The sequence below is a fragment of the Sceloporus undulatus genome, chromosome 2, assembly GCF_019175285.1.
Source record: "Sceloporus undulatus isolate JIND9_A2432 ecotype Alabama chromosome 2, SceUnd_v1.1, whole genome shotgun sequence".
Taxonomy (NCBI): Eukaryota; Metazoa; Chordata; class Lepidosauria; order Squamata; family Phrynosomatidae; genus Sceloporus; species Sceloporus undulatus.
The window spans coordinates 272,957,537-272,982,151 of record NC_056523.1 but is presented as its reverse complement, the minus strand read 5'-3'; positions in this window follow the sequence as shown (position 1 = coordinate 272,982,151).

Here is a 24,615-nt window from a genome sequence, read left to right as displayed (position 1 = left end):
TGTTATCCACGGGGGATTCTGGAACCAAACTCCAGCAAATAACAAGGGCCCACTGTAAAAGGCAATTCAATGAGGCCCATGTTATCATGGGTGGGGTGGGTGGGGTGGGTATGACAGTGGGTTCCTTACAAAGACTGCACTGTGAAGGAAAAAAATAAAAAAAATTGAAGAATTTTACAAGGAATTATACCAAGCAGGAGAAAATCCATTAGATAGAATAGAGAAGTATGTGAAAGAAAATTGGGGGCAAACAATAAAGGAGGAAGATAAAGAATTACTGGAACAACCCATTGAGAAGGCAGAGATAGCAGAATTAAGAAATTGGGAAATGGGAAAGCTCCAGGAATGGATGGATTGGGACCTGAATATTACAAAGTGTTTGAAAAAGATGGTAATTCCAAAACTGCTAGAGCTATATAATAGAATAATAAATGGGGAGAAGATTCCGTCATCGTGGCATCAATCATTAGTAATATTAAAAACAGATAAAGATTTAACTGATTAAGGGTCATACAGACCCATATCATGAATAAATCAAGATGCAAAGATTTTAACAGCAATAATAGCAAATAGAATAAATAAATGTATGTGTAAATATGTAGGAATAGATCAATGTGGATTTGTGAAAGGAAGACAAACGTCTAATTTAGTAGGAAGAGTTCTGAATAAAATACATGTAATGGGGGAATGAAATTAAGAGCCGGGATTTTTGCTTTAGACATATTCAAAGCATTTGACTATGTGGAATGGCCAACATTAAAAATAATTATGAAAGAATTTGGAATGGGAGAAAAATATGGGGATTAATAGATCAATTATATTGTAATAACTCAATAAAAGTAATAATAAATGATGGAATAACAAACGAAAATAAAGTAACGAGGGCTACAAGACAAGGATGCCCGTTATCACCAATATTATTTGCAATGGTGATAGAGATGTTAGCAAATGTTATAAGGAAGAATATTAGTTTAGAAGGAATACGAATGGGGGGGAAGCATAAAATTAGTTTGATGATGACACATTATTAATTATTAAGGATTTCGGTTTTAAAGTAGGAAAAATAAAGGAACATTTAAAGGTATTTGGAGAAATGACAGGACTTCAGATTAACGAACAATTCAGAAACTGTCATGGCCAGCCAAGATCAGCTCTCGGAGGATGAGGAGGAGGATGAGCCTCCTCCAGAGCAAGGGCTGATTGAGGCAACACCAGGTGCTGTTCCTGCCCTGCCAGGTCCCAGCTGTGATCCTCCAACCCCAGAGGAGGAGGTTCAACCAGGTCCTAGTGCCGAAGAGAGACCTTCTATGGTACCACTGCCTAGTGGGGACTCTGGGGACGAAGCTTGCATGCAGGTGCCTTCTTTCAAAGAGAGAAGAGCTGAGAGTGCTTGCAGGCGCAGATCACAGAGAATTGCCGAGAGGCAATTAGCCAACCAGCCTCAGGTGGCACGAGGGAGAGTTTCCCTTACTTAAGTGGGAGAGAGACTAATGCTGGTTGCTAGAGTTTATTGCATGATCTCTCGGCGTGATTGCTGCTAGCACTAGCTCCTAGTATCTGGATTCTTTGTTACCTTGACCTTGGACCGGACTTTGTTATCTCTTGGCTGTTTTGACCTTGGACTGTTTGACCAACGCTGTTTCTCGGTATCCTGACTTCGGCTTGACTCTTGGAACGTTTGGACTTCTGGAATTCTGAACTCGGCTTGTTTTCTCGGACTGCTCTCAGACTGGTTCCTTGCAAAGTCTGCTTTACTTTCACTTCCACTGTGCTAAGGCTCTGTTATCAGCTACTGTCAAGTGTCTGCTGGCAGCATTCCCGGACAGAAACAATGTTATTCAATTATACAAAAGAGGAGGAACTGGAATTTGCAGAGGAAAAATCTAGAAATAAGAATAAAAAATAATATAAAATACTTAGGAATAAACCTCACGAAAGATTTAAAGAAATGGAAGGAAAAATCTAGTAGTATTAGGAAAAGAAATTGAGGAAAAAATTGAAAGAATGTAAGAAAATCCAATTATCCTGGTTTGGAAGAATAGCATTAGTTAAGATGAAAATATTGACAAAATTAAATTTTTTATTTAGAATGATACTGTTAAAAATGTCAGAAACTGAACTGAATAAATGGCAACAATTATTGAATGTATATTGTAATGGAGAGAAAAGAATCAGATTAAATAAATAATTTTGGTATAAATTTCAAAGAAAAGGAGGGTTAGGCCATCTCAATATAAGAGGCAATCATGAGGCTAATCAGTTGAGATACGTGATAGAAGGTATGTTAAGTGTACCAGATGTGGAATGGTTAGAATTAGAAAGAGAAAATGGATATGAAAATATGAAATATTTTTAAGGGAGTTTACTTAGAAAGAAATTAAGGAAATTGGAAACCCACTTATGAAAAATGTAATAAAAATATGGAATAAACATAAGAAAGATTAATCAATGAAAATTCAGTGATAATACCTAGAATAATGGAAAAGAAATTCCCCCCAAAATTAAGAAGTTTGTTAGATAAGGAATTAAGGGAAAGGAAAATAGACAGAATAGAAAATTGGACAGAAGTAAGAGCAAGAAAAGGAAATATAAAAGAAAAAGGGGAATAAAAATGTCATAGGCGCCTTACAGATGGGCCTAAGCGGCACCGTTGTTACACCAGGAATACGCGCGAGGGGCGGCGCTTCCGAACGTGCCTTGCCCCTCGCGCGTATTCTGTACAGCAAGATGGCGGCGCCCTATACAGACGGGCACGGTCATCTTGACGTAACGGACGCGCAGCGTCTGGACGTCTAAACCCGGAAGAGCCGTCACGAGTGAGTGCTTTGGCACTTGCGGCAGCTCTTCCGTGTTGCCGGAAGGAGTGCGATTTCTGCACTCCTTTTTTGCAGCGCGGAGGAGTCGCGCGGTTTGGCTGCTGCGGCTCCTCCGCGCTGCAACTGGCAGCGGCCCAAGACCGCCCCTTTTGGGCGGTCTGTAACGGGCCTTGGTTACATTATATGCAAATAGAACAATGGTTTAAAAATTGGAAGAAAAGAAATGTAGAAAAGGAAAAATATACACAGTTTGAAAAATTAATTCAGAAAGGTAGAGAAATGAAGGAAAATGAGAATATGAAAGGAATAATTAGTAAAATTTATGAAATATTGGTAGAGAATGAGGGAAAGAAAAGAAATGAAAATATTTTGAAAGATATATGGGAAGAAAAATTAGGATGTAAAGTTTGTGAAAAAGAATGGAATAAAAATTGGGAACAAAGACACTTGAAAATTTTATCAATATGAATAAAAGAAAATTACAGTGGATCCTTGTTATACGCTGGGATTTGGTTCCAAGATCCCCCGTGTATAACAAAATCCATGTATGCTCAAGTCCCATTAAGTATAATGACATAGCAAAATGGTGTCCCTTATAAAAAATGGAACATCAAGGTAAATTTATACTTTTTTGGAACATTTTCAAACCGTGTATGCTTAAATCCGTGTATAAAAAATCCATGTATGAGAAGGACTGACTGTATTATAAATTGATTTGGAAGTGGTATTTGACACCAGTGAGACTACATAATATAGATACGAATAAGTAAAAACATTGTTGGAGAGGTTGTCATGAAGTAGGGCCATATATGCATATGTGGTGGCAATGTAAATATGGGGAAATGTGATATTAGAAATAGAAAATATTATCAATATAAAAATAGAGAGAAAACCAAGTATGGCTTTATTATAGAATCACAGAATCATAGAATTGGAAGAGACCGCAAGGGCCATCCAGTCCAACCCCCTGCCATGCAGGAAATCTCAATCAAAGCATCCCCGACAGATAGCCATCCAACCTCTGCTTAAAGAGACTCCACTACACTCCGAGTGTGTTCCACTGTCGGACAGCCCTTACTGTCAAGAAGTTCCTCCGAATGTTGAGGTGGAATCTCTTTTCCTGGAGCTTGCATCCATTGCTCCTGGTCCTGTTCTCTGGGGTAGCAGAAAACAAGTCAGCTCCCTCCACAATATGACATTTCTTCAAGTATTTAAACAGGGCTAACATATCACCTCTTAATATTCTTTTCTCCAGGCTAAACATACCCAGATCCCTAAGTCGTTCCTCATAGAACATGGTTTCCAAACCCTTCACCATTTTAGTCGCCCTCCTTTTTGACACGCTCCAGTTTCTCAACATACTTTTAATTTGTGGGGCCCAGAACTTGACACAGTATTCCAGGTGGGGCCTGACCAGAGCAGAATATAGTGGGACTATTACTTCCCTTGATCTAGACACTATACTTCATGATATTCATGATTTTAACATTATTACTGTATGTTTTTAACTATGCCTTTGGATTTAATTCGTTTTAATGTGTATTTTTAATATGTGAATTGTGGTATTGTTTTTACTGACGGTCTTTACTGACACTTGTACACCGCTTTGATCCTGGGAAAAGTGGTTAATAAATAAACAATTTATTATTATTTATTATACTTCTATTGATGCAGCCTAGAATCACATTGGCCTTGTTAGCTGCCGCATTGCACTGTTGACTCATGTTCAACTTGTGGTCTACTTGGACTCCCAGATCCCTTTCACATGTAGTTTCGTTCAGCCAGGTGTCCCCCACCCTATATCTGTGCATTTCATATTTCCTCCCTGTTACATTTCTCTGCATTGAAATTCATTTTGTCAGTTTTGGCCCAGCTTTCTAATCTATTAAAGTCATTTTGAATGTTGGTCCTGTCCTCTGGGGTATTAGCTACTCCTCCTAATTTGGTGTCATCTGCAAATTTGAAAAGTATGCCCCCAATTCTGTGGAATGGAAAAAGTGGGGGGGGGGAATGATAACAAACTTGCTTGCAGCAGCAAAATTAATTATAGCAAGGTGTTGGAAAACGGAAATAAATGTAGAATTGGAGGATTGATATAAAGAAGTATGGAAATTAGTAATTAATGATAAATTAACATGTAAATTGAAAGTAACAAAAGGATTGTGGAAAAGAAATGATTTTGAGGAGATATGGGGGAAAAAATTATTGAAAAAATATTTTAAAAAGAAGATAGAAAATTACCTTCACAAAATGAATTAAAATTTTGGATGGAGTATAAGGATGGAAATGGCTCCAGAAAAGGGGAGCACTGAGGTGGTAAGTTAAAGATATTTAGATATAAGAGGTTAGAATGCAATATATCTATATATAGGAAAATGTTATGTATCATATTGTACTATATATTGCAAGAATATTAAATAATAATAATAAAAAGAATGCACTGCCCTTCAATAGGAAGTAGGTGATAAAAAAAACTTGCTTTAGGAAATGCAGCTGACTGGTGTGTGTGTGTGTGTGTGTGTGTGTCTTCTAAGGAATGTAATTATTCACTAATTTTCTTTTTAAAAGAAAGCAATACACAACTTAGCAATTTTCTACCTGTTATGAGAAAGCCTTAAAAATGATGCAATTTTCAGACTATTGTTAATTCAGAAATTATTCCACACCAAACTTGGTATTTTAATCCAGAAAACAGTTTTGCAAACAGAAAATAATATTCTTGACACCTTAACTGAGAAATTAAAATGCTGCACCAGATGGAGTCTGGATTTGATCAAATAAGGTCTTTTTAGTTTCTTTATAAAACATGGTAATTGGAAAAAGATGTCCCTGTGATATATATTTTTTCTACCATCAGAGGAGAGATAACAGAATAAAACTGAATCCACTGAACCCTTCTCATAGCTGAGAAGGACAAACCAAATAATTTTGAGGAAGAACTTGACAGATGTTTCAAGTATGAACAGTTTAAATGGAGTTTGGATTTTATCCAGTGAGATGGTTATTATTGTCCACACAACCAGAATTGTTTAAGAAATGTGCCCTCTGACCAGAATCTCTTTTACACACTGGTTTTGATGTGTTGAAGGTTAGAGAACTGTCATGGAATATCACTGGCTGTTTCTTTTCTTGTTCTTGGTGCCACCAGAGCTTTATATTACCTTTGCCAACAAAGGTAATATATATTACCTTTGCCTGAGGTATGTTGGATGCTGGATTGAATTGTGGCCTGAAGTTATACAAGGGAGTGAGCAGACTATGGCTTGAGCATCATTGTTACTTATGAACTGTGTGTTCCAGATATTTTTCAAAACTGAAATTTGTTTATTTTTCTCAATTTAACAAGGCATAAAAAAGTTTTTACATTCTGTTATTTCTCCTCTGAAAGTAGGAAAATATGTCACAGGGACATCTTTTTTACAGTTACCATGGCCTGACACAGATGGGTGGGAAGCGGTGTGCCGACGCCAATTCTAGGGTTTGGGAGCATGCAGCAACCGCCCACTCCCAAACCCTAGTCCCTACAGATGCCGCCATCATGGCGGCCTCCTGTCCATACAGGGGCTGCCATGATGCTGCTGCCACCATACAGCAACCAGATGTCGCTGGCAGGAAGCGGCATCATAGGGCTGCATTACAGTCCTTATGATGGTACAAAAAACGGGCCACCTAGAGTGGCTCCTTTTGGAGAGCGCATCTCTGCTGCAGCATGTGGATGCTGCAGCACAGATGCGGGGCAAAAACGGGCGGCACAGACCTGTGCATCTGTATTGCCCCCATGTTTTGTAAAAAAACTAAAAAGAACTTCAGTTTGTCTGGGGAATAGTGTGGGAGAGGAATAGTGGAAACATTGTATGTAGTTCCCTTGGATTCAAGCAATAACTACAAGGTTTTGGGAAATATAACTATAACTAGTCTACGAGACTAACATAGACCATTTTCACAAGAAGAGTACAAGATTCAGATACAAAGAAATGAACTGCTACGGCCAGTTCCTTAAGACAGGAAATTGCTCCAAATCAAAAAGGATTTGCATGACAGAATCACGTGTTAAGGGAATCAGACAAAAAGTTTGTTTTGGAAAGATGAAAGCAATGGTCCACTGAATCCAACAGTGATCATGACTGAGGGGGACAAACTAAATAATTTTGAAGAGAAATTTGACAGATGTTTGAAGTATGAGCAGTTTAAATGGGTGCTGATGGCTCTGCCCCAGCACAGCTAGCCCCTGACCTCCATCTCAGTTAAAGGAAAATGCGGAAGATTAAGCCAATTTATGGCTTGATCTCATGAGAACCAGTGGAGAGGCATCATGTTCATGCTATCAGCAGGGGCAATTTACTCTTTTGTGCCAGTCACCTCCATTCCCTCTTACCTCTTCTGTTCCATTGTCTTCACTTTGCAGTAGAGTTTTGCTCCTGTATAATGGATTTATGGAAATGACTAGCTATAGGCACTTTGTCCTACATTATTGTGATGTTTGTACCAGGGCTCTGAACATCCATTCTCTTCAATTTTTTATTGTTAGAACTAGCTACCTGTTGTAGTGAATTAGTTCTGCATTGTTACAGTTTAATATTATGCATTGTTCTGCCCTGTTACAATTTAATATTCTGATATTATAATATATCCTTGATGTTTGGGGGACAAATATGATTCTCTTTTCCTCAGCCCCGCTATAAGTTTCAAGGTTATCAAAGCAGGTATTTGTGTACATGTCAGTCTCTTCAGTCCTTTTAATATTCCTTCCCATATCTAGTTCTATCATGTTCTTTTATGTATTATCCTAGTGCTTTGGAAGGCACTGTACAGGCCTTGGTAGCAGAAATATATTGTACATGATGAATTTTAGTGCTCATGGAAGGTGAAGACTGATAGCTCTGGCTAAAGGCTAGTATAGTGAAGATCTGTCTTATCTTGGCTTCCTTATAAAGCTCTATCAATCAATGCATCTGAACCCACATGTAACACAAAACTGCATTTGAAGAGTTGTCCTTCCTCCTCTTCTAATTCAAGGAAACACACGTACACATATGCATACACTTCCTTGAATTAGAAGATGGGGAAGGAATATTCTTCAAATGCAGTTTTGCGTTACATGTGGATTCAGACTGATAAAACTTTATTAAGAAGCCAATATAAGACAGATCCTCTTATAAGGGAGAAATCAACCACAAAAGACAGTGGGCTGAAACAGATGATCTCTTAAAGCCAGATTGTAACCGTCTTTGGGGTGTGGCGTTTACACGCTGGCCAACTTCCAGGAAACTTGGGGGCATGGTGTTTAGACGCCACTCACCCTGGAGCCAGGAAAAATCTGGCTCCAGCAGCAAAGGAATTTTTCCACTCCTATTTGGGGGGGGAAGCTGGCCATACTGGGGTCATGGTGTGTGGTTGCCATGACCTCCACCTGGCTTTCTAAGGGGTGGCTTGAAGCCACCCCTTCAGGGCCTTCTGTTCTGGCCCAATATTGCTAATTAAAACTTTTATTCTGACCGTTTTGATTATAGTGAAATTGAAGGATGTCCTGAGATTTCAGGAATCAAAATAATGAAGCTATATTCCTAGCATCAGCAGACATACTATATAAGCCTAGTAAGATTCTGTGTGCGTGTATGTAAGAGAGAGAGAGAGAGAGAGAGAGAGTTTAACATGATGTAGTAGTGGTTTAAGTGTTGGAGCTTGTTTGCCCTTGTCCAGTCCATTATTGACAACAGACACTGGTTTAGTACCAAGGAAGCCACCTTGGACTTAGATGGAAAAGAGAGATAGTCATCTCCATGCTGATATTAATAACCCCAAGTACAATGCATTTGTCCTTAGGTCTTATACTGCTTGCACTGAGCCTTTATGTTTTCAAGGTTTTCAGCATTCTTTCCCCATCTAATAAACATCAGCATTCTTTCCCCATCTAATAAACGTCATTGACAAGATCCATAGTTTGATCAATTCTGATGACTTAAAAGTGAATTTCCAATCCATTTGCATTTTATTTGTTTGGGTAGATATTTTCTCTCAATTCTTTCTTATTTTGGAGGGCAGAGATGGTTGCTGATGGTTATTAGCAGATAATTGCTTAATATTTCTGGCTATCCATCTATATCTCCCCTGCGGTCTGAATTTGTCTGTGAAACTATATTGATACAATTTCTTTTTTAATGATGAGATACGTCTGGGTGCAGGTTATTCTGCAGGCTATTAGATAAATGAGTTCATAATGTAATAAGAGGAATATCTTTATAGCATACTACTATTTTTACATCATATTTTTCATTTGAAAATATGTAACAAAATTAAACTCAAATGATATATTAGTTATGCAATGTGGACATCTACTTCTAAGTGCTCTGCTCTTGGTACATAAGAACAAGTTACAGTAAAATCTGTAAAAACAATTAGGAGGTAAGAAGAACCATGTGGATTTTCCTAAAATAAATGAAATGCTATGGTGAAAGAACCTTCATCTGCATCATATGAAACCTGTTTATGGACCAATAATATAATCTGAGCAAAGGCACTAGCTATATGCTTTATATCAGGCTTCAGCTTTATTCATGCCTGGCTCATGTGAAGGACCTACAGTGATAAATCATAAGCGGCTCAGTGTTTTAGTCCTAGCTTGACTTTATGTTTTCACTCTTGCATTTAGTGCAACTGGTCTTGCAGATCAGCTCCGCACAACCAGAAAAAGGTCACAAACAGGCAGTGGTGTCCATGCACAAAGTGTCAGCTGATGCAGACGGCAGGGCTTCCAAGGGGCAGCATGTGCTCCCCCCATGTCATCCCATCCTTTTCCTGATGAGGAAGTGGATTGGACGGAGTGTGGGGGTGGGACTATGTGCAAGAATGGTGTGGAGATGGTGCAGGGGGTGAGAACATGCTCAGGGATGGCACAGGGATGGGAAAGCATGCAGGGATGGCATGGGGTTGGGGTAGGAGCAAGTGCAGGGACAGTGAGATGGGACTGTGGGGAAAGGTCCTGACTGTCACCTGTTAAGGGTCTCACCATATCACCCCCCTGGTGACCCCACTATAAACAGGTATGTCAATATAGTGGAACCCCTACATGTAAACTTTGGTGGGATACAGACCACCCCTTTGGGGCGGTCTGCAGCCGCCCCTTTGCACCACATATTGGGGCCAGGGCAGCCACAGCGGCAGCCCAAAGGCCCCAATACGGTGCTTTTTGGGACCAGGGAGAAGTGGCAAAATGCCGCTTCTCCCTGGTCCCGAAAAGGGGTGTCCTTGGGGCTTCATGCCCCAGGATACCCAGGGAGCCTGGAGCCATTCCCGTGGAAATCTAGTTGCCACGGGAACGAGGTGCCCTCCTGGAAGGAGTTCTGTTTCGGAGCTCCTTCTTGTGCCGTGGTTAGGCCGCCACAAGCAGACTGAAGACATCACACCTGTGCTGCACCATTTGGACACGGCGTGGCCGTCACATCAAAATGGCACCCATGTGTACAGGGTGCTGCCATTTTTACATACAGAATACGTGCTAGGGTTGTGGGGCATCTGTAAGAGATGCCCCAAGGTACACAGGAATGTTACATGAATAATACTAACGTAAAAGCAACTCACAGGTGACAAATTCACTCTTTTTGAGTACTGAAAGGAAATAAATTTATCTGCACCATCTGTGCTTACCAGAACTTATCCTTTAACTTTCATAAACAGATGGTATATAACTAGTTAAAATCAAAACCAAATTGGATCTTTCTGTATCCTGTTACATCTGTGTTTTTAATATCAATCTATCATGCATCTGAAAAAGCTGATTGATATCCCTGAAAGCTCATGCTACAATCATTCCGAAAGTAGCCACTAGAATTTCCTGTCCTCTCCTTTTTTGATTTTAATGTTTTTAAAAAGTTTATCAAAGTCGATACATTTCTATACATTTGACAATGGAGAGGGTTTGAATACAAGACAAAGCAAAAGTCATGAATTCATCTATCTTTTCTTTTCTACATGATATTTGGTGTGAGTTTATCCTCTGGCAAGAGAAGAGACATTTGAATAGAACAAAGCCACATATCTCAGCTTATCCTTGCCTTTTACCCCTCCCACTTCTTTATGACAGAGTGTTAGATAGCTCTTTACTTTCCACTTTTCCCAGTACATTTACGCATCTGTAGCACCAGATTGCAATTTCCTACAATCTATCTATAGTCTTAATCATCTAATTGAGCATAAGATATAACTTGACAATTTTTTATTAATATTTTTATTAGGAAAATCAAGAAATAATATTAGTAGTTTTCCTTTCATTTTTGCAATGGAGATTTAGCATAAAGAGAAAATGAAGATCTTGTTGCACCAGCAAATTCAGTTCCCATCTGGACCATATGTAAACTGGCAAATAAATGCTACAACGTGTAGATGTTTGTTCTACTGTTTTATTTCTCTATTAAAACTAAAATGCATTCCTACTGGGGGGAAATCATGAAAGTTGCCAAGGATGCAGAAATGAATTCTTTCATTTTCCTCCAGCACTGATCAATAAAAAGCATTCCTTTATAAACAACATAAATGTTTTTATATAAAAGAATAAAAAGTGGAGGAAGTGACATTAGAAATATAAACTATATAGAAATAATAGAGCAAACTGATCACAATTAGGTATTAAATTACAAGCATTTCAAATTAAATACCAATTATGTGTTTCCTGCTTGAACTGTTACAATTATTTTTCTGGCCATCAGGTTAAATGGTGATTATAGACATATAATGGAGAGTTAATATGCTTAGATTTTTCTATTTGTTTTTACTTTACCTTTTGCCCACAACAGTGAAAGTGCCTCAATTTCCAGAGACATTCATCTGCCAACAGCAACATCAAACCATGAGATATGCATGTTGGAGCAATCCCTGTGAGTGAGTTATTGTGGTACTTCTCCACTGCAGCAAGACATGCACTGGAAGAGCTCACAAATATCACCATAAGATACATAGACTTCAAAGATATAGCCATGTTAGTCTGTAGAATCGGTATGAAGAAAGATCTTGTAGCACCTTTGAGACTTGGGGGCAAAACAGACGGCGGGTATGGGGCAACTTAACACTGCCCGTTTGCATGCTGAATCGGGACTGCAACAACCACATGTCAAAGTCCCAATCCAAAATTTTTCATGCCCCAAATGAAGCAGAAAAATGGCTCCCCTTTTGGGAGTGGGAAAAGGGCATCTTTGGCAGGATACAGACCGTGTCTTTGGGGCAGCCTGCAGCCGCCTCTTTGTGCCACATATTGGGGCCAGGGAAGCGACAGCGGCAGCCCAAAGGCCCCAATACAGCGTGTTTCGGGAGCAGGGAGAAGCGGCAAAATGCCGCTTCTCCCTGATCTTGAAAAGGGGTGTCTTTGGGGCTTCATGCCCCACAATACCCTGGGAGCCGCAGCCAGGGGAAAAAGGGGCTGCTCAGCCCCTTTTCCCCTGATGCCGTTCCCATCGAAATCTAGTTGCTGTGGGAACGAGGCACCCTCTGGGAAAGAGCTCCTTCCTGCACCATGGTTAGGCTGCCATAAGCGGCCTGATGCGGCGCAAAGACATCACACCCGCACCATGCCGTTTGGACACGGCGCAGCCGTCACATCAAAATGGCGTCACCCATGTATACAGGGCGCTGCTATTTTTACGTACGGAATATGTGCTAGGGTTGTGGGGTGGCTGTAAGAGATGCCCTGAGGCAACCCCAGCACGTATTTGTTACGTGCTACAAGGCCCATCTGGAGAGGGCCCTTGCCTCTACAGCGGCACTTTTCAACACTCCTTTTGGCATGTGACATCTGAATGCCATGCCAAAGGAGAGCCATAATGCCGCCCACCGTGCGGCCAGACAGGCAGTATGATCGTGGCTTGGATGGAGCTGGAGTGTGAGGCATCCCTTTTGGCTGGTCTGTTTAGCCTCTAACTAAAGAATGCATCTGAGGAAGTAGACAAGACTATGAAAGCTTATGCTGCCAACTTGTTTCTTTGGTTAGTCTGAAAAGTGCTACAAAATCTCTCTCTATAAGATATGTAGATGACTGCTTTCTTTAGACCTACACCAGTGTTTGATATGGATGGATGGATAGATAGATAGATAGATAGATAGATAGATAGATAGATGATAGATAGATAGATAGAACAGAGTACTCTGGTATAATGCCAGCTAATAGTCCAAACTAGTGTAAATACAGAGATTCAATGCAAACTTAGTAAGTCAACACTTAGGTAAGTTCCATTGATTCAGTGTGTATATTCTAATTGTACTCTCTTTCTCTGCCCTGTTCTCTAATGTAATACTCGCCTAAATCAAATTGCTAGCCCCAATTAGAGTAAAAATCTTTAAATTTCTGGGAAATTTGTAACTCACTACTTATTTAACTTCCATTGATCTGTTATTATTATTATGCTTTATTTATATAGTGCTGTAGATTTGCACAGCACTGTACATACAAACAATAAACTAGATAAGAGTAAACCTGCCCATGGCATACAATCTAAAAAATAATAGCATAATACATATAAATAATACATAATACAGGAAAGGGTTCGATTAAACTGGCAACAAATTAACATAATAATAAATAATATATATATTTTCTAATTTCTATCCTGCTTTTTTTCCAGCAATCAAAGAAGCACACAATAAGTTAAAATACATCCATATATACATAGTGCCCCCCTTAAAACAAGATTAAACAGTATAACATTAAAAACTACATATTAAAATCCAACTAATCCAAATAATAATAACCATGGGCAGAGTTCAATAGATAGGAAGTCTTATTCGTGGCCGAGTATTTTATTCTGGGAAGGCCTGCCTTCCTGGAAGACATGTTTTTTAAAGCTCTCTAGACTGGTAATTTGATGGATCTCGTCCGGCAGGCCATTCTATAAGTTGGGAGCAGCTGCAGAAAATGTCCTCTGGGAGGTCACCTAGTCTTTAAGGGCTGTAGTAAATTCCTCCCAGAGGACCTGAGTGTACAGGGCAGATTATATGGAAGCAGGCGATCCCTTAGATAGGTTTTGGCCCAAGCCATGTAGGGCTTTAAAGGTGATAACCAACACCTTGTACCGTGTCTGGAAACTAATAGGCAGCCAGTGGAGTGACTTCAGTATTGGTGTTATATGGTCACTCCTTGCTGTTCCTCTGACCAGCCTGGCTGCCATATTCTGTACCAATTGGAGTTTTCAGACTAGGCACAAACGTAGCTCCATGTAGAGTGCATTGCAAAAATCAAGTCTTGATGTTACCAGCACATGTACTACAGTTTCGAGGTCACCCCGTTCCAGGAAAGGGCGCAGCTGGCATATCAGCCGGAGCTGATAACAGGCACTCTTGACCGTTGCATTCACCTGATTTCTCATGTGAAGCGAAGGGTCAAGAAACACCCCCAGACTGCAAACACAGTCATTTGAGGAGAGTGTGAACCCCTCTAGGACTGGAGGTTGCAGCCCAATACCTGGTTTGAAGGCCCCTACTGTAATTACCTCCGTTTTGTCTGGATTCAACTTGAGCTTGTTTTCCCTCATCCAATTCATTAGTTCCTGAAGACACTGGTTGAGAGGAGAGATGCCATCTGTCATTGTCGCTGATGACCAGGACATGGAGAAATATATTTGGGTGTCATCAGCATACTGATAACACCCGCCCCATATCCATGGATGATTTCTCCCAGCAGCTTCATATAGATGTTAAATAGCATTGGGGACAGGCTGGCTCCTTGAGGGACACCACAATTAAGCTCTGTTTTTGAAGAGCGACTCTCCCCGAGCATCACCAACATCAAATAGCAAATAATAGTCAAGATCAGGTCTTGGAGGATGAGGAGGAGGATGGGGCTCCTCCAGAGCCAGAGTCATGCAATAATAATAATAATAATAATAATAATAATAATAATAATAATAATATTTTTGTTTCTCTTGATCCTACTGCCCTGGCAGTCAAATTTGGTGGGAACAAAAGAGAGAGCCTTCTTGGCTGCTCCTAGGCTGTGGAACTCCCTGCCTGGCTCCCTTTGTGCTATATGTTTTTCAACAGGTGAAGACATGTTATTCCAACTGTAATTCAACTGAATGATTTACAAGAAAATCATAGGAAATAGACGAAGAGCAGGTTTAGACTCAAGAGAAGAAGGAGCAAAGGTAAGAGGAAGGAGCATCAACAATCTATGAGATGCTGATGACATCACACTACTAGCGGACTTGGAACAATTGCTAAGGAAGGTCAAGAAAGAAAGTGCAAAGAGAGGATGCTGAACATAAAGAAAATAAAAACAATGACCATGGAGGATCTACATACATTCAACCTAGATAATGAAGAAATTTAAATAGTTAATGATTTTCTACATCTTGGATCAAACATTGATCAAAATGGAGGCTGCAGTCAAGAAATCAGAAGACTGGCGATGGGAAGGGCAGCAATGAAATAACTAGACAAAATGCTAAAGAATAAAGATATATTCAGCTGAGCATCCAAGTTAGAATAGTCCAAGTCATTGCATTCCCTGTCACCATATGCAGATGTGAGAGCTGGACAGTGAAGACTGGAGAAGACTGCTGAGAATACCATGGGCAGCCAAAAGAAACAAATGGGTCCCTGAACAGACCAAGCCTGAACTTACCCTGGAAGCCAAGATGATCAAAATGAGATTGTTGAACATTGGCCACATCATGAAAAGACATGACTGACTCATTAGAAAAAAGCACAACAATGCTAGGAAATGCAGAAGGCAGTAGAAAGAGAGGAAGACTGTACTTTAGATGGCTAGATTCAATTAGGAAGATCACTGGAGGATTGGGGGGGGGGGCATTGTCATGGCCAGCCAAGATCAGGTCTCAGAGGATGAGGAGGAGGATGGGGCTCCTCCAGAGCAAGAGGTAATTGAGACTACACCAGGTGCTGGTCCTGCTCCAGAATTCCCAGAATCAAATTCCCAGAATCCAGTCCAGGACAGGCATGGAGATATCTCATCCAGAGGGTCGTCTTGAGATGAGATTGACTTGAGGGCAGATAACAACAACAGCAATCCTCTACTCCAATGGTCTATCTTACAAATGGAAATTTAAATGTCTACAAAGTTGTCCTTTTTATCTTTTTTCCTTTCTTTCTTTCTTTCTTTCTTACAAATAGACATCCTTCTCAGACTTGGTTATAATGAACTCTTCCTGCATACATTTGTCCTTGGGCAATCAGGCCTATTTTGAAAAAAGAAACAAAAAGATTGAGAGAGAGCAAGAAAGAGAATTTTGCATGCCACTTTAGTTGCCTTTTAAAGATATGTATGCCCTTCCATTTGCAGAGTCATATTTCGTGCTGTTGTGGATTAACTAGTTTCTTGTCTTTCTGCTGTTGATATCTGAGAGCACAGAGGAACCAGCTTCAAGAACTACATCTTGTAAGCATGAGGTTAAGTAGGAATTGTAAGGAGACATAGGATCAACTCAGCGATTTGATGGTTTTCATCCCAAAGACCAGACTGCACTTTTCTTGCACATGAAAATAAATGCCAATTAAATATTTTCTCATCTCAGTGAAAACTTGCTTATCCCTTAGCAGTTCCTCTGACCTGAAAAGCAAGTAAATGACCCAATCACCTGATTGGGACCAATCATATGGGTGTGTTTCTCTGAAGATGCCAGCCACAGATGCTGGCAAAACATCAGGAATAAACTCCTCTAGAACATGGCTACATAGCCCAAAAAACCCACAAAAAATGTGTGTTTCCCCTAATAGAATTGGGATCTGTACAATTGTCCTCTTTTGTTTTCTGAGATGGCTGGCAACCCCTCATAGTGATAAGCAAATCTCAAATAGTTGGGAAAAATATGAAAGGCAACATGGAGCCGAGAGAAATGAGGAGGGTTATATGAGAGATTTGAAATTGGACAGAATGGGGTATTTCTAAATGTGCCTCTGATTCAGATTCCTAATCTGAAAACAACCATCCAGGTAAACTCTTCTTTAAACTACAAATGTGTGCTGCTTGCAATATTCATCTGCACAACCTTATAGCTGCCCCTTAAGTATTTACAAGTTAAAACACTCGCTAAATGTAGGACAGAGCCTTCCACACTGCTCCTTGCAATTTCGTATCACTGCTTTTATCTGCTGTGAAGAACAGTAACCACTGAGTATTGTGTTCTTACTCAAATCTTATTTGTTGTTATGGAAACAGCATCCCTATTAAGCCTCCTGCTGTAGAACAGTCATAGCAGATAGTACTTACAATGTTCAGCTGTAAAAGCAGAAGGTTAGTGTGTATTCAAACAATTCCTAGACTCAAATTCATAAAGATGATGCAAAAAATGCCCAGATCTACATTACAGTTAATGCACCACACCTTCTCAACTAATATGCATTGTAAATTTGTCATCATGAAGTCTTCATTCTTATTTTGTTTTTCTAATGGGAGTCAAATACTTGTTGTTGTTGTTATTATTATTATTATTATTATTATTATTATTATTTATTTATTTATTTTGTAATGCTGTAAATATACACAGCAGTTTACACACAAATAATCAAATCAATAAAAATAAAAAACCTGCCAATGGCATACAATCTACAAAAGGAAGAGCTTGTATGAGGTTCAAATTTACCTCTGTTATCTAAAAGCACACTTTGGAGAGATGGTAGGATTCTGTGCATGGCAGAGAAACATTATTTTGACAGGATCTTGGAGTCAGTAGCAGATGCCAGTAGAATCTGCTTGATTTCAGTTGAAGTTGGAAGCTGTCATATCCCAAGTGATATTCATTATTTGCCAGGATAGGAGCCTGCATTTTCTCTGGACCTAGAGATCGAATATGTGTCCACCAAATGCAATTGCTTTCTTTCAGCAATGAAATGTTATGTCAACTGGGAGGCTAGGATTTCCACTTTTTGCTGAGATGTCGATCTAGTCCACGTAAAATTTAACAATGGTTACAGCTTCCATTCAGCACATGATTAATGGTAAACTCATGTTTAATTCCCATTGAAGGAAAGCATGTGCATGTACACTTTTCATGCAGACATCTGGCAAACTGTTTTGCTGAATCAGGAGGTACATTTGTCAGCTGGTTACTTTTTCCTTTTCTTTCTTTTGGCAGAGAGCTTCAAGAGTTCAAAATCTGACCCAAGGTTAATTTACTAATAGCATTTATGCATCTGCCAATATGATGTCAGGAAAAGTCACATTAAAGTCTGTTGCAAAGGTGAATTGTTTTGCAAGGAGAACACTGAAATGGCCAATTGTCATTCCTTGTTTCAGCTAGAAATTGATATAAATTGTAACATTTGGGTTAAGTATTATAAAGAGAGGGACAGCATGGATTTTTAAAAATTATTAAAAGAGAGATTACATTGCTCTTCTCCAGAGTATGTGGAATTTTGTGTGTCACTGTTGTTGTTGTTGTCTTTTCTGATTTATGGTAACTTATTTTGATTTTGCACATTGAAAGAAAAGTATAAATGGTCAATGCATGAAATGTCCGGGCTTTCTTTAAAAAATGACTACAGTATATTAATGATAGTGTCCTAGAAAGAATGCCTTTGTAGATCTACTTTTGTATAAATTTTGAAACTAACTGTATATATGAGATTCTCTAATACTCCATCCTGTTGAACAAAGGTTAGGTTTCACAGACATATATATGTCCTATGTTGTATTGTACTTTATATTGGGGTGGGAATTGTTTGCCTTACCCAGAAGTGGTTGAACTGTAGTTCCAAGCATTTCTCACCATTGGATATACTGACAAAGGCTTCTAGGCAGTGGCATCCAACAACATCAGAAAGGCAGAGGGCATTATTCCCACATGGGGTGTGTGTGTGTGTAATTGTCTCTCATATAAACCTATGTAAACCAGGCAAACATACTAGCTCAGCACTCCATTATTCTATTGACTTTGCATCTTTTTTTTAACATAACACAAAGCATCTTAACTCTATTTTTTCTTAATAGTGTGTCATTACATAATGTAGAAACAATAAGTATCCCTGTATTTATTTGTTAGTGTTTTATTTATTTACTTATTTATTATGAATTCATGTATATCCTTCTTTGGTGGAGTCTGCTTCTTTAGAGATTTTTAAGGAGAGGCTGAATGGCCATTTGTTGGAAGTGCTTTGATTGTGTATTCCAGACGGCCGCCGCCATGAGGACGTCACGGCCGCGCCGCCTTAGTGCGAACCAGGAAGGATCTCCTTCCTGGTTTGCGGTGCCGCTTTGCTTCGCTGGGCGCAGCCTTCAGATGGTTGTGCCCAGCGAAGCAAGGGAGAAAGGGGCCAAGCGGCCCCTTTCTCCTCCTCCCCATCGCCGCGGGGTGTCCTTGGGGCTTGAAGCCCCAAAGACACCCCTTTTCAGGCTGCGGGGAAGTGGCGTTTTGCCGCTTCCCCGCAGCCTGAAAAGCGGCGGATCGGGGCCTCAGCGGCTGCTGTTCTGGCAGCTGAGGCCCCGATACACCGGGGAAAGGAGCGGGTACAGCCTGCCCCAAATAGGTGGTCTGTAACCCACCATAAATTTTTAAAACGATAAACTATTTAAAACAGCTTTCCATTTTGATATCCCCCCATAATTATAAAAAAATCTGATAAATACAGACAATTCATAGTGCAGTTAACCCTTGGTATCTGCTGAATCCCCCGTGGATACAAACATCCAGGATGCAAGTCCCATTGTACACAATGGCATAATAAAATGGTGTCCCTTATATAAAATGACAAAGAATTTGGAGATCTAGCTATGTTTGTCTGGAATATCAATATGCAAAGTATCCTGTAGCACCTTTGAGACTAACTGACTAAAAGCAGTTGTTGCATAAGCTTTCTTAGACTTGGCCTCCTTCCTCAGATGTTTACCCTATGCGTCTTAGAAAGTAGACCAAGCCTATAAAAGCATATGTTTTAGCATTTTTTATTTGTCAGCTAGTCTCAAATGTGCTATGAGATTACTTTGCATAAAATAGCAAAATCAAGGATTTAGGCTTGTTTTTAATATTTTGAAGCTATGGATGGTTAAATTAACAGATGTAGAATCCATGGATATGGAGGGCTGATAGTACATTAAAAAATCACTTTAATAACCAGAATCAATATGCCACTGAGAGAAAGGTATTGTCACTATCTGCATGCTTTCCTTACATCTGTGTAATTTATGCCAATTTATGACTACCCTATTAATTCTGGAGGATTTCTTAGGCAAGAAATAAGCAGAGGTGGTTTGCCCAATTCTTTCCACTGAATTATAGGCTACACCACATAGTATTCATTCGCAGTCTCACATCCAAGTACTAACCAGAGCTCTCCCTGCTTAGCTTCCAAGATCAGATGGGATCTGATGTCTTTAGGGTATTTAAGCCAGATCTGCCTTAGGTGTTTATCAGACAAGGGAAATTGGAGTATAATCCAATGGCAATCTGAATGCAATCATGGGGTTTAACATTATTGCGTGATAGACTACCACCCACAATTTTGGGCAATGGGAAGAAAGTGCAAATGCAATCATGGGGTTTCATGCTATTGCATAAAAGGTGATCACATGCAATTTCAGGCAATAGCAAGCTATTTTTGGGCAATGGGAAGTCAGTTCGAATGCAATTCGAATTTACGTAAATTCGCTGAACTAGAGGATTCACGTGAATGTGTTCTGACCCCATTTTCTTTTCATTCAAAATTAAGAGAAATTCTTCCTGTGTGATAACATCCTTAGAAGGATCTAAAATTTTGGCACTACAGTTGAAAAAAATGCTGCCCCCTGTGTACAGCTAATTTATCTTTGCTGGCAAAGGAACCCAAATGACGTTCTCAAATGTTCACCATTTAGTTAAATTCAATTCCTAGTCCCAATCACAGTAGACTCACTGAATTAATTGCTGAATGGTAAGCCACAGTTATGTAAATCCTGATAATTAAACGAGTCTATTCTATTGGGAGGTAGTAATTGGATTTAGGCTTTAAGATTTGGGTAGATATTTGCAGGGAAAGCTATCTTTTAAAGTAATTTGGTCCCCTGTCCATTTGGAAATTTACCAGCACTGTGGTCAAGGCTAACTGAGTGCTGATCATATTTTATTGCTTTATAAAAGCCTTATAAAAGAGCAGCTGGAAAGAACCATAGCTGAGCTGATAGAATACTTGCTTTGCTTGTATTTCAACTATAATTCCTGACATCTTCATTTAAAGCATTGAGATCATAGTGCTGTAAAGGATCTCTGCCCAAAACCATGGAGAGCCATTACCTGCCAGAGCAGATAGACATTTTTCCTATAAATGATCTTAATTTCCTTTTCTTTTCAAACAAGAGTGGCAAAATTTGAGGTTTTCTGTTCAGATAATTCAAGTATTACTTGTTGTGCACCCAAATAAAGTGATCACAGGTCACAGATGAAGTTTAAATTAATCATCACTTTAAGATTTCAAGAGGCCCTTTGTGTTGTTGTTGTTTCTAATATGGATAGCATCTGCGGCTTCCCACTGTTGCATGGAAGAAAGGAATAGCATTTGCCAAGTGATTATCAAGGGTATAGGCTTTGGTGCTCTCAAATGTTGCCTCCTCCAAAGTCAGTTGCAAGAAATCTCATTACCTTTAAGTGGACCCAGGCATACAGCAACGGCCTTTAAAATATATTCCAACTTTATCAGCTTGATATATGAGCAACACTTGTTATAATCAGTGGAAGTTGTATGTTTCATTCTGACAGGACTTGGCTCACAATACTAATAAAACTCATCCCTTTGAGGAAAGCAAAGACTACTGATACAACAATAAATAGCATGCAAACCTTCTTTCTGTCATGCTTAACTTTGATAAGGGTCCTTAACAAGCTACATTTCCATTTCTGATTTTCATTCATATTTTTATTTCTGTCAAGCTAATTTTCTTTGATATAAGTAAATGACAGAGTTCACTTTCTTCTTTATTCCAGTTGAACTAATTGGATTAAATCAAGCTAATGAGTTTAATGCCGCCTAATTACTATAGACAAAGCACTCGAGAAAGCAGGAGTCTTTTTATTTAAATGATCTACAGTGGCCACAAAACTACCCCTTCAAAGGGATCCTTTTCCATGAAACCTTGGATCCTAGCCAGAGATGCAATATAAGTTAATAGCTAGAGAGATCGTTTAAGTGCTGTTATTAAGGAGGCTGTGATTAATGTAGTTTCTAGCTGGCAATGTGGTTCCCCTTTGGCTGTGTGGTGAACATCAGCAAGAGATCAATATCTCATCTGCATGAGATTACAACCACTTTTGACAATAGCAAAGTTGTTTTTAAAAAAATAACAACAAAATGACACATTTGCCTGTAAATTTGTAATGGCTGCTCCTACTTAAATTAAGGGTGAATATAAATAGTTCTCTATCATTAAATAATGATCTGATAAATCCCATACACTTTGACTCTATAGCCTCAATCTTAATCCTCAACATTTTTATAAATGTCATTAATTCAATGGAACTTTAAGTCTTTTTCTACAGATTTATTCCTTTCTCATTTATCTTTCCAGGTGTCACTGGTATTTGACTACTGATTGCAGTTAAATTACAGTGTCTGCATGTTCTATAAAATATAGTAAATTTTGTGCTGTTTATTTAAACTAAAGCTAGATTGACATGGCATCTTTGATCATCATTAATTTGGAGAAATGTCTTAGTACTAGGAAACACTGTTCAATTGCTACCAAAATATCATCATACTTATGTGTATGCTCACGTGTGTGTGTGTGTGTGTGTGTATAATGTTTGCATATATGTTTAAATTATTTTAACATTTGCATTTTAACATTTGCATTAGATAACATTATTTAATTCAGAGAGCTCATTACATCATGTATCTATAGTAAGGAAACTGGTATGGATGTGTGGTTGTGTATATTTTCAGCATGGCTTGAGGATTATGAAATGTAACTGTCTAAAACTTGGCACAGATTTTAGATGAATCCTGGGTACGTGAGTCTTGGCATTATTTTATTTTTCAAATGAATTTTTAAAATATCTCTAAAAAAAATTTCTACCAGAAATATAGACAGATGGGAGTGCTATTTGGACTTAAAGTTCTGGACTGATTTCCTGTCTATTCCACCACAATAATGCTGAATTAGGGTTACCAGCTCTTTTTCTTGAAAGGCTCCTCATCTTTACCCTCCCTGTGACAAGCAGGTATGGTGGTGTTCTATATTCTGCCAATACTGACAAATTTGGTCAGTGTAACTATGTAAGACATCCATTGTCATGCATAAATCAAGAATTCACTACCATGTACAAACATCTTCAGGAGTGAAAAAAAAAGATGAGGTTTAAAATATTTTGAAAATGCAAGAAAATGAAGCTAACAGATTTTCTCATCCCAACATAACATAATCCTCTGGGCCTAGGGGCTAATGGGGTGGCAAATGCCATATACCTACACTGGTCATGCTGGCTGGGACATTCTAGGTCAGAGCTGCAGTCCAGGAAGGAAGGAAGAGAAAAAGAAGCTTTGTCAAGCTCTGGTGTTCCTCTTTGCAATTAATAGGCTGACAAATATTTCTGTAAGTGGATAGTTTTTTATAGATATTCACATCAACTGTCTACATTAGTAAAAATGAGGCTATAGAGTAACCAAGGAGTATGCCCTAATGAACTCAGCCTAGAAGTATGTCTTAGTGACCCCTGCAATGGTCCATTTTTTAAAAAAAGGACGAGAAGAAGAAAAGATTTGGTTTTGTCTGAGACATCTAAAACCTTAATTGCAAGCATAAATTTGTAATACAGCAAATTATTCTTGCTCACAGGGGAATTGGATTGGCTCATATCCCATCCTTTGGCACTGTCTGCCCTTAACTGGATAAAACCTTTGCTCAGTTCCTTTTATTTCTACGGGCTATTTATTTTGATATGGTAAGCTCCTAAATTCCTAGCAAAACAAGTAGAATTAAAAGAAAGGATTATGAAGGCATAAAGCTTAGCAGGAATAAGGTTCAAAACATGATCAGTAAAGACATTTCTGGCACAAGATCTATTTATTACATTTTAATAATGTTCAAACTGAGCTTCTTAAATCACATAATAAACTCCTAAGTTAAATTCTTATGAAACTACCATATTTTGTGCTTTTTCCCAAAACTTTTCAAAACTACAGCAGAGTAATTTAGTGCTCAAACACTCATGGTACTTCAGAAAACAGTGCCTTAGCTTTGAAATAAGAGTTCCAAAGCTACAAACTCTATATTCCCATATACACTTTGTGACAGACTGCAATACCACGTATCCACAAATATTTATAAATGGCAAGCAATGCTGCCTTTATGAAGACCTGTAAACTAATGATCACAATAAATCCCTATTTGGGTAGTGAATGCTGATCCTATGCCAAGAGTTGCATAGGCAGATTATGCGCAGGGTACATCAGAGTTTGACAGAGGTGACTAGACTGCAACTAGCAGCAATCTTATCCAGTTTACCAGTACTGAGGAATGTAACATGATGCAACCCAACAACATCTGAAGAGCTATACTTTGGCCAATGCTGTAGTACACCCATTCATAAAAGTCTGGGATATTCTTGTTGGACAAAAAAAGTGTTGGAGCGTGACATTATAGGAAGGTAAAAGATTACCACATGAATGTCAAATGTCAACATGTATTGACCTTTTCCTGCCTTTATTTGAGAGAAAAGAGAATATTTGACACAAAATGAATAAAGAACCACAACTGAGCAAACAGTAGATCCTTATGAATGCCCTTTTCATGTGAAAGCAAAAGTGCCTGATGTCTTTCACCCAAATTTGAAGTATGGAAATTTTTTTATCATTTTTAAGGTGCCACTTTTGCTCTTATAGCAAAATAACTTGTTTA